This window comes from Pseudochaenichthys georgianus, chromosome 7 (genome assembly GCF_902827115.2).
Source record: "Pseudochaenichthys georgianus chromosome 7, fPseGeo1.2, whole genome shotgun sequence".
NCBI classification, from domain to species: Eukaryota; Metazoa; Chordata; class Actinopteri; order Perciformes; family Channichthyidae; genus Pseudochaenichthys; species Pseudochaenichthys georgianus.
The window spans coordinates 31,032,462-31,044,851 of record NC_047509.1 but is presented as its reverse complement, the minus strand read 5'-3'; the positions used below and the strand labels follow the sequence as shown (position 1 = coordinate 31,044,851).

The 12,390-nt window shown below is 42.5% G+C and overlaps 1 protein-coding gene across 1 annotated transcript in view; it reads left to right on the top strand.

Annotated features, from left to right (window-relative positions):
* Window positions 1-12,390, top strand: part of atp13a2 (ATPase cation transporting 13A2) — a 39,483-nt gene that overhangs the window by 832 nt on the left and 26,261 nt on the right. The gene's annotated exons all lie outside the window — the stretch shown is intronic.

Genomic DNA, 12,390 nt, shown 5'->3' with positions numbered 1-12,390 from the left:
TGCTTCTATTAATCCCATCCTCAAGCACTTTGGAGGGTATAGTTGTAGGACTAGTACCAATAAATGGAACACGTTTCATGTGACACGTTTATTGTCAGAGATAGCAAGGGGTGCATATCGTGGCAACCAGGCTGTTCATAAAAAGCACCACCCAAAATAAAAAATATTAATTATATTATATTAATCCCACCCTCAAGCACTTGATGTAAAAATAAACAATACATTGTAAAGCACAAGCAAAAGTATACAGACAGGACTACACAATTAAATAAAAACATATATTAAATAAATTAACTGAAAACTAAGTGACGAATGAATGCAAAATCCAGGATTCGACAACCCAACCATCAAAAAGACAACATAGAATAGCGGACTATACATTCAAATGCGCGTTCCCGTTTCAAGGGGTGCATAATTTGACACAACATCGGTGTTGTGCCACCATGTTGTGGGGTCCGTGCGGCAGAGTTTCAGTTCGATTTTTTTCCGCCGGTCAACATGTCCGTTAAAGTTGAAATCTTCCGGACAAAATTAGAAAAGTGCCGGTCAAAGGTCTTCTTTGTTATTTATTGAGCTTTAAAACAAATGAATAATGACTATAAAATCATATATAAGAATAAAACACGGAGGACGGAGATCTCTTTTTCGCCCCCTCTTCTGACAGCTCAGCAGCTGCTCTCAAAGCAAGCTCCCCTCTCCTGCAGGGGGGCGTGGTCAGCTGCAGCTCATTTGCATTAAAGCTATGTCACAGAATCAGCCCCTGCAAAGACAGGGCTGGAAAGAGCAAATAGAGCGAAATGAGGCATGGCTAAAATGCAGGATCTGTTTGGTATTTTGAAAAAAAAACAACTATATTTATATACTTTATATAGGTATGGCCCTACAATATATTGTTCAAATATAGCATGATAGTTCCACTTTTAAATAAAAAGATAACTGAAAAAGAAGTGACGAATGAATGCAAAATCCAGGATTCGACACCACTACCATCAAAATACGGAGCGAAAAGTTTAACCACAAGAATCAAGACTATATGAGCTACCACTAAACGACTCAGTCTGAAAATTACCATTACAAAAATACCTGGACGTTTACTTCGTTTTAAGGTCTAAACGTTTCATTTAGAAATGCACGTTCCCGTGACACAGGGTGCATTTCACGGTGGGGGTGCATAATTTGACACAACACCGGAAATTATACACCCAGCCAGGCCACTACAAGTTTTTCTTTGTGCCATGACCATGTTAACGTCTTAAAGTCATCCCGAGGACTTAGTTTTGGTTTAAAATTACACAACATCATGTATGTGTTGCTTTCTTTGGGCTTGTTTTCATAGACCTGGTTGCTTATTTCTCTGAAATCTGGCAACAGAGTGGGCGCAGTGTCTAATAGTAGCAGTAAGCTAACGAGAGGCTACGTCCAGCTGGTGACTCGGGAGTCGGGACAGAGAAAATGTCAGGAGTTTGGAAGTATTATAAAATTGAAAGCGAAGGCAGTGTAACAGCCAGGTGTTTGCAAGGCGGAGGTTCCGCGTGGTGGAAAGAACAGAGCTACGTTCAACACGACCAATCTAATACGCTACCTGAGAAACAAGCACCAACAACAACAACACGACGAGTACACAGCGGCCACTCAGGTAACGGCACTGAAACAACCGACACTTTCAGAGACTTTTAAACGGAAAGAGAAACTGCCCCAGAACAGTGAAAAGGCCAACAATAACAGCCAAGATAGCTGAATTCATCGCGTTGGATGACCAGCCGTTATCTGTTGCCTTTTTTTTCTCTTAATGCATTGCATAAAGATCGGAAAAAATCGGTATCGGCAGATTGTCAAAATCAAATGATCGGAATCGGATCGGGAGCAAAAAAAGGTGATCGGGACATCCCTATTAGGAACCTGTCCTTGTGATTTTAAGGGGGAGTGAACCTCAAATCCTCAAGGGGGGTCCGGGGGCATGCACCCCCGGTAAGATTATTTTTTGAAATTTGAGTTAAATGCATCAATCTGGTGCATTTTGAGGGGAAAATAAAGAGACTAGATCTATGGGAACACCTATATGAAACATAACTGTATACATTTCAATAATCATAAAATCATGGCCATAACCAAACCAATAACATACCATATCCAGTATGAAGAAACACTGAAACTTGTTTATTTATAGTTGTGAGTGTGTCTGGGCTCCTGAATCAGCCTCTCCAGTCTCCTCCTCTCCCTCATCTCCCCCTGCTCCTCTTTGAGGCAGCAGCAAAGACTAGTTTTAGCTCTCAACAAGTTTTAAAAGTGTATCTTACCTTTTTTCACCTAGTTAACTTTTATTTTTTTTATTCATGCATTTGACTAATCACTACCGCTCAAATGGAAATATGTGTTTGAGACCCACTGATAACTTAGACTAAGTTAACTATCTAAACACTCAGAGTCCTTAACCTCACCTGAGCTGTAGTTATCCCGAGCTTGAATGACACAGAGACCAATCAAGGGCTTTGATTTATGATCTGTATGACAGTGGCCATGTCGGCAGGCCACATCATGGAAGGCTTCTCAATTCTCTAATTTCCCCTCCTCGACTCCCCTCCTCGTGTCTTAGTCCCGCCCACAGGAGATGCGAGCGGAGGAGTCGAGGAGGGGAACCGAGGAGAGAGGAGGGGAAGCAGCTGGCGTTTAGAGAAATGAGAACTCCTCTCCTCTGAGCGGTCATTTTAAAGAGACGTCCATTAATGATGACAGGAGGCACAGCAGCCCTCTGTCTGATGGACAGATGTGTTCATGACGACTTATATATTTACTTTTAATTCATTCACAGTGCGGTATAATGAGACAATAACAGGCTACATATGCGGACATATACACTAGTGCTGGAGCGACGCGTCGACTTCAAAATATCGTCGACGACATATTTCCGCGTCGACGCGTCGCTACACACACGTGGGTGTGTAAACAAAGCAACAAGCCGTTCGCAATCGCACTTCAAACACAATGGAGACTGAAACGGCTACCAACTCCTCCTCACAGGATTGCGCACGAAGCCCTCAAACGAAAACATCTCGCCCTAGGTCTTCAAAAGCATGGGAATATTTTAAAGTTAGTCCAAAACGCAAAGATATTGTCATTTGCAGTCTTTGCCAAATGGAGTTGGCATATCACACAAGCACAACGGCTATGTTGGAACATTTAAAGCGGCAGCTAGCTGTGGTGGCTACCATTAGTAGCTAGCATTTGCTCTCCGATTTTTACATAAAAATGGAATTATGGATTATAAATTCAATATTTTTTTTATACATAGACGTTAAAAACCTATGGATTAACCGATTCAGCCGCGTTTTTTCTCGTTTTAATGCCATTGAACACGTCTTTTGATCAGATTGACAGCTACGGTGGTGAGACGATCTCCCTAGAAGCTCTGTAAAGGTACGTGTTGTGATGACTGTATTTGCTTCCCCTGTCGCGAGTAGAGATGTCCCGATCCGATCACGTGATTTTCAAAAAATCGGGGATCGGGAGAAAAAAATCGGGGATCGGGATTTTTTTTTTTTTTATAATTTTTTTTAATTTAATGTTACAAAACAAAAATGACCATGTTCACGTCTTAAAGTCATCCTGAGGACTTAGTTTTGGTTCAAAATTACACAACATCATGTATGTGTTGCTTCCTTTGGGCTTGTTTTCAGACCTGGTTGCTTATTTCTCTGAAATCTGGCAACAGAGTGGGCGCAGTGTCTAATAGTAGCAGTAAGCTAACGAGAGGCTACGTTCAGCTGGTGACTCGGGAGTCGGGACAGAGAAAATGTCAGGAGTTTGGAAGTATTATAAAATTGAAAGCGAACGCAGTGTAACAGCCAGATGCAATGTTTGCAAGGCAGAGGTTCCGCGTGGTGGAAAGAACAGAGCTACGTTCAACTCGACCAATCTAATACGCTACCTGAGAAACAAACACCAACAACAACACGGCGAGTACACAGCGGCCACTCAGGTAACGGCACTGAAGCAACCGACACTTTCAGAGACTTTTAAAAGGAAAGAGAAACTGCCCCAGAACAGTGAAAAGGCCAAAAAATAACTGAATAGCTGAATTCATCGCGTTGGATGACCAGCCGTTATCTGTTACCTTTTTTTTTTCTCTTAATGCATTGCATAAAGATCGGATCGGGAAAAATCGGTATCGGCAGATTGTCAAAATCAAATGATCGGAATCGGATCGGGAGCAAAAAAAGGTGATCGGGACATCCCTAGTCGCGAGTCCGGATCACTCAGTGATGATACTATATACCTACATAATCTGTGGAGTCTCAGCTTTAATCGGATATCTTGTATGTGCAGCTACGATAAGTAATAAGGGTACTTTTATCTTGAGTTCTGTGCCAATGTCCGTTAGCATTTTTCGCTCATGGGTCATTTAGATGCTTCTTATGAGACTTGTGTTTTGTTTTGGTAAACATAGTTTGTATCGTCAGTTAGCTGAGATTATTTCCGTTAATCTGGTATAACACATTAATAGTTTGTTAAATATTAAGATCCCCTGAGACACAGTATCGTGAAAAAAAAATGTTTACATTACGTTTTTTTACATTACGTTTTTTATGAATTGAACAACAGAAAAATAATCGTTAGATTAGTCGACTAATCGATCAAATAATCGCCCGATTAATCGTTTTCGAAATAATCGTTTCCCCCCAGCACTAATATACACACACACACATATTTATATAAATATATACAATTTCAGAATCAAACAAGTATGAGAACACAATCAGAGACTGGATATCCCCTACTAAACTAAAGCATACAAATAAGTGTTATACTGAGTGATATTTACACACTGCTCTGCTTTCTGCACGGACCTCACAGCTGTTCTCACTGGAAACATCGCGTCGCGATGAAAGCAGTTAATAAAGTAATATCCAGGGGATGCATGCAGAGCTGTCATTGGCTGAGATAAGTCCGGCCGTGCGTCACGACTCTTTGAAACATCACTGTTGCCGGAAATACATCCATGAAGGAGCCGTGGAGGAACCATCAGTGTATCCTCGATTATAGCTCCTCCAGAGAGCCTCCTCGATGCTCGGTCCTCGATGTGCATTTAGAGAAATTAGATGTCCTTCAACATGGCACGCTGAAATCCATTTTCGGGTCACTACCGGAGGACCGAGGAATTGAGGAGGGGAAATGAGAGAATTGAGAAGCCTTGATGTAGACAGCCAGTCATCCCTGTGTGAGGCAGACCCACATTTGTGCAGCGTTGCGTTCACAATACTTTTAAAAAAAAAAAACGTAATGGGTCGCGAAATATACCTGGGCGGCCCACTATGTGTGGGAAACCCTGAAATGTCATTTGAGGTTCTCTCACTACAGTACGTGAGGAATGACATTTAAGCCTCTTACACACCGAGCTGATTATTGGCATCGATGAGCGTCGGGTCGCCCTACTCAGATTGGTGTGTACCGTACCGTTGTGACTTTTCGGCCGAGCCGACACCTTCCGCCGCCCGATTCAACATGTCGGCCAAAGGTCGTCGGTCAAATGGCTGTTAGCTTAGCGAAACAGTGCATGAGAAGCGAAACGGAAGTGAGGGACCCAAACAAACTATTAAGAAGGCAAATCTGAGATTTCATTTAACTCCAGCTCTCGACACAGGTTCGGGAAATCCCAAGAGCTTCTCTATGGGCTCAGAACAGTCTCATAATACACACAGAAGGATTCACACTTTTATTTCATGATCCGCAAAAGGATTCACACTTGTATTTACGGATCCACACTTGTGTTTTTCAATGCACACACAAATGTGTTCCGTTTCATATACATGTAAATAAAATCCAAATACAGAAAAAAGTTTTACATATGTATTTGTGATCCACACATATTTGTTTTCCATTTAAAACCTCTGCACCTGCAAACAGCTTTCTGTGCATGGATCGCTGTGCATTCGTTTGTGGGTTTTTTGAGACTCCCCTGACGCTCACCCGATTCGTACTTGTAATTGTTTCTATCTATTAGTGTTGCACGGTGTACCGATACTTGAAAGGTACCGCGATACTCTGCCGTTAAAAACGGTACGATTCCGCCGTTTCATTAGTATCGGTACTTTAAGAATGACCGGGAAAAGTACTCCGGTGAGAAAGCGCCGTTTTAATAATAAGAGCCGTGTGTGTTCAGCGCTCTGCTTCCATTCCCTGCACTGCAGCCGTGCCTGCAGTCCCTCCCTCTCAAGCACGCTCTAAGTCCCTCCCCTCTCTCGTGCACGCGGCCACGCGCTAGCTGCCAGAGCATGTGAGAAAACGAGAAGCATGGCTGCAAGTGGGAGTGCAACTGCCGCTGAGCCTCGGCTTGTTGACAAAAAAGACGCCAGAAGCGAAATTTGGAAGTATTTGAGCTATATCTCTGACAGTGAGGGCAAGCCTACGGACACCACGAGGCCTGTCTGTGAGACATGTTTTAGATCCCTGCAAACCAAGGGAGCCAACACATCAGACTTGGCTAAGCACCCGCCGACCGGCATCCAGAGCTGTTTAAATAATATAAAGACAAACAGGTTAGCGAATGTGATAGATTAACGGTTCCCAACCTTTATTGTGCCAAGGACCGGCAGATAGGCTACATTAAAAAAAAATATCGTGAACCGGTTGTCAATTTTAACTGATTTTAATATTTACTCACCAGCAGGTAGCAACAGAGGCTAATTGTAGCCTATGTAACAGCCTGAACAAGTAGAACAATGCATCCAAAACATATTAACGTTTAAAAAAGAACCGGTGTCGTTTTTCGGAAACACGGAAAACCGACGTTATTCAGTTTTTAAACCAAAACAGATAAATCAACGTTTCGGTTTTGTATGTATGATTTACGGATAATCCAGTGATGGGAAAACGAGGTGTGTGTGTGTGTGTGTGTGTGTGTGTGTGTGTGTGTGTGTGTGTGTGTGTGTGTGTGTGTGTGTGTGTGTGTGTGTGTGTGTGTGTGTGTGTGTGTGTGTGTGTGTGTGTGTGTGTGTGTGTGTGTGTGTGTGTGTGTGTGTGTGTGTGTGTGTGTGTGTGTGTGTGTGTGTGTGTGTGTGTGTGTGTGTGTGTGTGTGTGTGTGTGTGTGTGTGTGTGTGTGTGTGTGTGTGTGTGTGTGTGTGTGTGTGTCATTTGTTTTCAGAAGATATTATGATAGTGACGTTCGTTCCGGCGCACGTCCGACAGCATTTAGCACTACATCGAGATTAAGATTAAACTAATTTATTTTGGGAACACCCGCATATAGGATACCTATGGAATTAGCCAGATGTGTGTAAATTACTGTTCATGGTCATTTGAAAACAAATGCCGGTGTCGGACAGACAAACGCTGAGCAAAACACACACACGCGCGCACCAGGGTTTCCGCTAGGATTTTTTCTCGTCGGTCAAATGTCCGGGCAGAATTTATTTTACCGGACTAATTTGAAACTTACCGGTCATATTTCAATAATAATAATAATAGTTGTGTAGCAGAGTTTCCGTTAGCAGGTAATTATCGGACTATGAGCAGATATGCTTCAGTTTAAAACTCAATTCACGGGCTCATTTTTATATTGCTTCAGTTTATAATCGTAACAGATCGAAGAATTCAGATTCATTTTTCAATAAATGATTCCACAAACAACAAACAACATAATTATTACATTCAAACAAACTACTTGTAGTAGATAACGTACATTATTCAGAAGTTTACATCAACTTTGAATAATAACACGGGAGAAACGGATCCTCTCCCTCCCTCTCTCTCTCCTGACAGCAGGTCAGTTTCTCATGCAGCTCGCTAAACAGAGGGCGGGGCTTCAGGTGATCCTGCAGAGCTGCGTGTCTCGGTCAGACTCAGCAGCTGATCTGATCTCTCTCTCGCTCCGGTTACACTTCACTCGCGTTTATGTCCATATCGATCAGATCCAGCTCTCCTGATCGGCCTTTATAGAGAGCACCGATCAAACTATTAAGAGTGAATATCGGCCGATAATGACCGGCGGCCGATCGATCGCAGCCTCCCTAATTATTACCAGACATTTTGACCGTCAGGTTTTGAATTTACCGGTTTTTTATAAATTTTACCAGCTAAAAACCGGTAATTACCGGCTAACGGAAACCCTGGCGCGCACACATCATGCGCCTTGGTGACTGGACATCTCCTTCATAAAACTAATAAAAGGGGGAGTAATCGGGCAGTTCGGTGTGTGTGTGTGGTTGTGTGTGTGTGTGTGTGTGTGTGTGTGTGTGGTTAACACGTAGCAGCCTGCAGTCACTCGCTGTTCTGATGAAGGTAAACACAGTGAAGTCCGAGTTTGAAATATATCTCAAATAATGTATGCACTGCCATTTCCCCACGTAAACATAACAGTCTGCAATTAAACGGTTGTCTCCTGTGCGCTCTTCTTCCTACTTGGCGCACCTGTAACTTTCTCGTGCGCACAAGAGGCTGAGACCAGCCGCCGAATCCCTCGGAACATCATAAAAGCCATTTTCAACGGTTATCTGGTGAAAGATTAACTAGGCTACTGGATGAAATAATATGACTGGTAGGCTATAGGTGCGAACATTAAACACTTTTTGAAAAAAATATTATGATAACCTATTTTATATATTTATAATTCTGCAAATATTACGATAAACTCACAGCTATTTCGCGGCCCGGCAGTAACACCGGGCCGCGACCGGGGGTTGGGAACCCCTGTGATAGATAACATAATTACATCATGCTCAAGCCCATGCCCTCAAATCTAAGTCAAATAAGTGTCATTTATTTTGTGACAAACGAACGTTTTCGTAGTTTGACGAGGCAATTAATGGCAATGATAACTGTCTAATATGGCTATCTTACCAATGTGGCTAACATCTGCAATATACATTTTGTCAATAATTATTTCTATTACTGTATATATATATATATATATATGTTAATAAAATATAAAAAAAATATAAAAAAAGTTTTTTGAGATGATGCTTCATTTTATTTAATATGAATTATTGTCATTTATTTTGTTTATTGTTCTCATTGTTTAAAAGTTGGTGTTATGGTTATGGTGTGAAATAAAGCACAATAATTACATTTAAAACTGTTTCCCTTTTTTTAAGAAAAGTATCGAAAAAGAATCGGAATTCTTGACTTGGTATCGAAACCAAAATGTTGGTATCGTGACAACACTACTATCTATAGCCAATCAGATGTCTCCTTCATTCTAAGCCAATCACATGAGCGCGCCCCCACGAGGGTATGATTTATTGTGTTCATGACATAGCGCTTCATATACGCATTTTGCGCTGTCCGGTCAGCTCGCTAAACAGAGGGCGGAGCATCAGGTGATTATGCAGAGCTGGGTGTCTCCATTAAACTCAGCAGCTGATCTGATCTCTCTCTCTCGCATCCGGTTACACTTCACTCGCGTTTATGTCCATGTCGATCAGATCCAGCTCTCCTGATCGGCCTTTATAGAGAGCACCGATCAAACTATTAAGAGCCGATAATGACCGGCGGGGCTCCCCCTGTTGACAGTTCACTGTCTAGCACTGGCTTCGTAGTGCACTGATCGATTAGGCTAAGCTAACCTGTATCTGCTCCCTCCACACTCACAACTCATACAGACATAAATAAAGCAGCTGTATTCGCCATACAGGAAACACACATTTAAAACGGTTTTGCCTGCCGTTTTTGTACACACAAGCATTCATCAATGGTTCGGGAAGTGGCGCTGTACCTTAATAATATAAAGGCTTGTATTTGCGTGCATTTCCTGTTCGGAAAGTGGCGCTGTACTGAGAGTGGAGGTGTCCTGACATTAGCGCCTGCAGGCAGGCAGGCTCCATTGACCTGTCAGCTCCGGACTGCGCAAAATGCGTACATGAAGCGCTACGTCATGAACGCAAGAAATCTACCCACGTGGGGGCGCACTCATGTGATTGACTTAGAATTGAGGAGACATCTGATTGGCTATAGAGAGAAAAAATTACAAGTACGAATCGGCTGACAGTCAGGGGAGTTTCAAAAAACCCACACACGAATGCACAGCGATCCGTGCACAGAAAGCGGTTTGTGTTTGCAGGTTCAGAGGTTTTAAACGGAAAACAAATATGTGTGGATCAAAAATACGTAAGACTTTTTTCTGTATTTGGATTTTATTTACATGTACCGTACTTTTCGGACTATAAGCCGCGACTTTTTCCCTACAGCTAACGGCCACTAGGGAACCTCCTAAATCTATGGATTTTACAGGTAAAATTAACCACCTTTAACCCTATGGGCTCTATGACCGGTCCGCGCCCGCCACCTTTAAGCGGCGGGCTCCAGCAGGAAAAGCTGGAGGCCGGAAAAGAGTGAGACAGGTAGTGCGCCAAAGTAAAAGTGGAACCGAGAGACAGAACGAGAGCAAGACAGACGGACAATTTAGCTGCTGCGGCTTGTATGCAGGTGCGCTTTATAGTCCGAAAAGTACGGTATATGAAACGGAACACATTTGTGTGTGCATTGAAAAACACAAGTGTGGATCATGAAATACAAGTGTGAATCCTTCTGTGTGTATTATGAGACTGTTCTGAGCCCATACTTCTCGTTGTAGAGTGAAAATGGAACGCACACGCTATTTGTTGTTTGTTTATATCACGCAGTCTGTTCTTCTTCTCTCGGTGTATCACGCAGTCTGTCTTCCGGTTGTTGCCTCTTTTGAATGACGAATACACACTACCGCCGCCTGCTGGTAAGGAGAGTTATTGCCACTCACGCATGCGCTGTTCGTACGTGCAACTTGGCCGTCGGCTGAAGTCTTTGCGGTGTGTTCATCAATCAATCAATCAATGTTTATTTATATAGCCCAATATCACAAATGTTACATTTGTCTCAGTGGTCTTCACAGTGTGTACAGAATATCAGTATGACAATACGACACCCTCTGTCCTTAGACCCTCACATCGTACAAGGAAAAACTTCCAAAGAAAACCCAGTTTAAAGGGAAAAATGGGAGAAACCTCAGGGAGAGCAACAGAGGAGGGATCCCTCTCCCAGGACGGACAGACGTGCAATAGATGCCGTGTGTAAATTGAAAAGATAATACATTTGCAACATAGGTAGTCCAAATGTTTGGAAATGCATGTGTGTATATTAGGAAGATGAATCCACGAGGATATCCATCCAGGACCTAAGATCCAGGACCACAGCCACGACTCAAGATCCAGCGCTCACGATCCAGGACACAGGACCGCAGGATCATCCATGACTCCGGATCCCAGCGTATATAGACACCAAAAAGAAAGACATTTGGGGAAGCTGGGTTAATCGGAACATGAGTGTACACGGGTATAGACAGAGAGAAGGAAGAAGTAAGATGTCCCCCGACAAACTAAGCCTATATCAGCAAAACTAGGGGCTGAATCTAATCAGCCCTAACTATAAGCTTTATCAAAAAGGAAGGTCTTAAGCGCACTCTTAAAAACGGATAGGGTGTCTGCCGCCCGAACACAAACTGGAAGCTGATTCCACAAATGTGGAGCTTGATAAGAAAAGGCTCTGGCTCCCATTGTACTTTTAAAGATTCTAGGAACAACCAACAACCCTGCATTCTTGGAACGCAATGCCCTAGTAGGACAGTAGGGTATAATGAGTTCTTTAAGGTAAGATGGCGCCTGCCCATTAAGGGCTTTGTAGGCGAGAAGAAGAATTTTAAATTCTATCCTGTGTTCTATAGGGAGCCAGTGTAAGGCAGCCAGAACAGGAGTAATGTGGTCCCTTTTCCTAACTCTGGTTAGTACACGAGCCGCAGCATTTTGAATCAGCTGAAGCGACTTGATTGACTTCTTGGTACTCCCTGATAATAAAGAGTTACAATAATCCAGCCTAGAAGTAACAAATGCATGGACTAGTTTCTCTGCATCGTTTTGAGGCAAGATATGCCTGATTTTTGCAATGTTACGTAGATGGAAGTAGGCGGTCCTTGAAATTGATTTTATGTGGGCGTTAAAGGATAAATCCTGATCAAATATAACACCAAGATTCCTTACAGTCTCACTGGAGGCCAAATTAATGCCATCCATAGTTAGTATGTCTTTAGATAATTTGTTTCGTAGATTCTTCGGGCCAAGTACAATAACTTCAGTTTTGGTCGTGTTTAACATCAAAAAGTTTAAGGTCATCCACGTTTTTAAGTCCTTAAGGCAGTCTTGAATTTTATTTAGATGATTAATTTCATCAGGCTTGATTGATAAATATAGTTGAGTATCATCCGCATAACAATGAAAGTTTACAGAATGATTCCTTATAATATTGCCTAACGGAAGCATCACAATGTGAACAAAATAGGTCCGAGCACTGAGCCCTGTGGCACTCCATGGCTAACTTTGGTTTGCGTGGAAGATTCATCGTTAACACGTACAAACTGAGAGCGTTCAGAT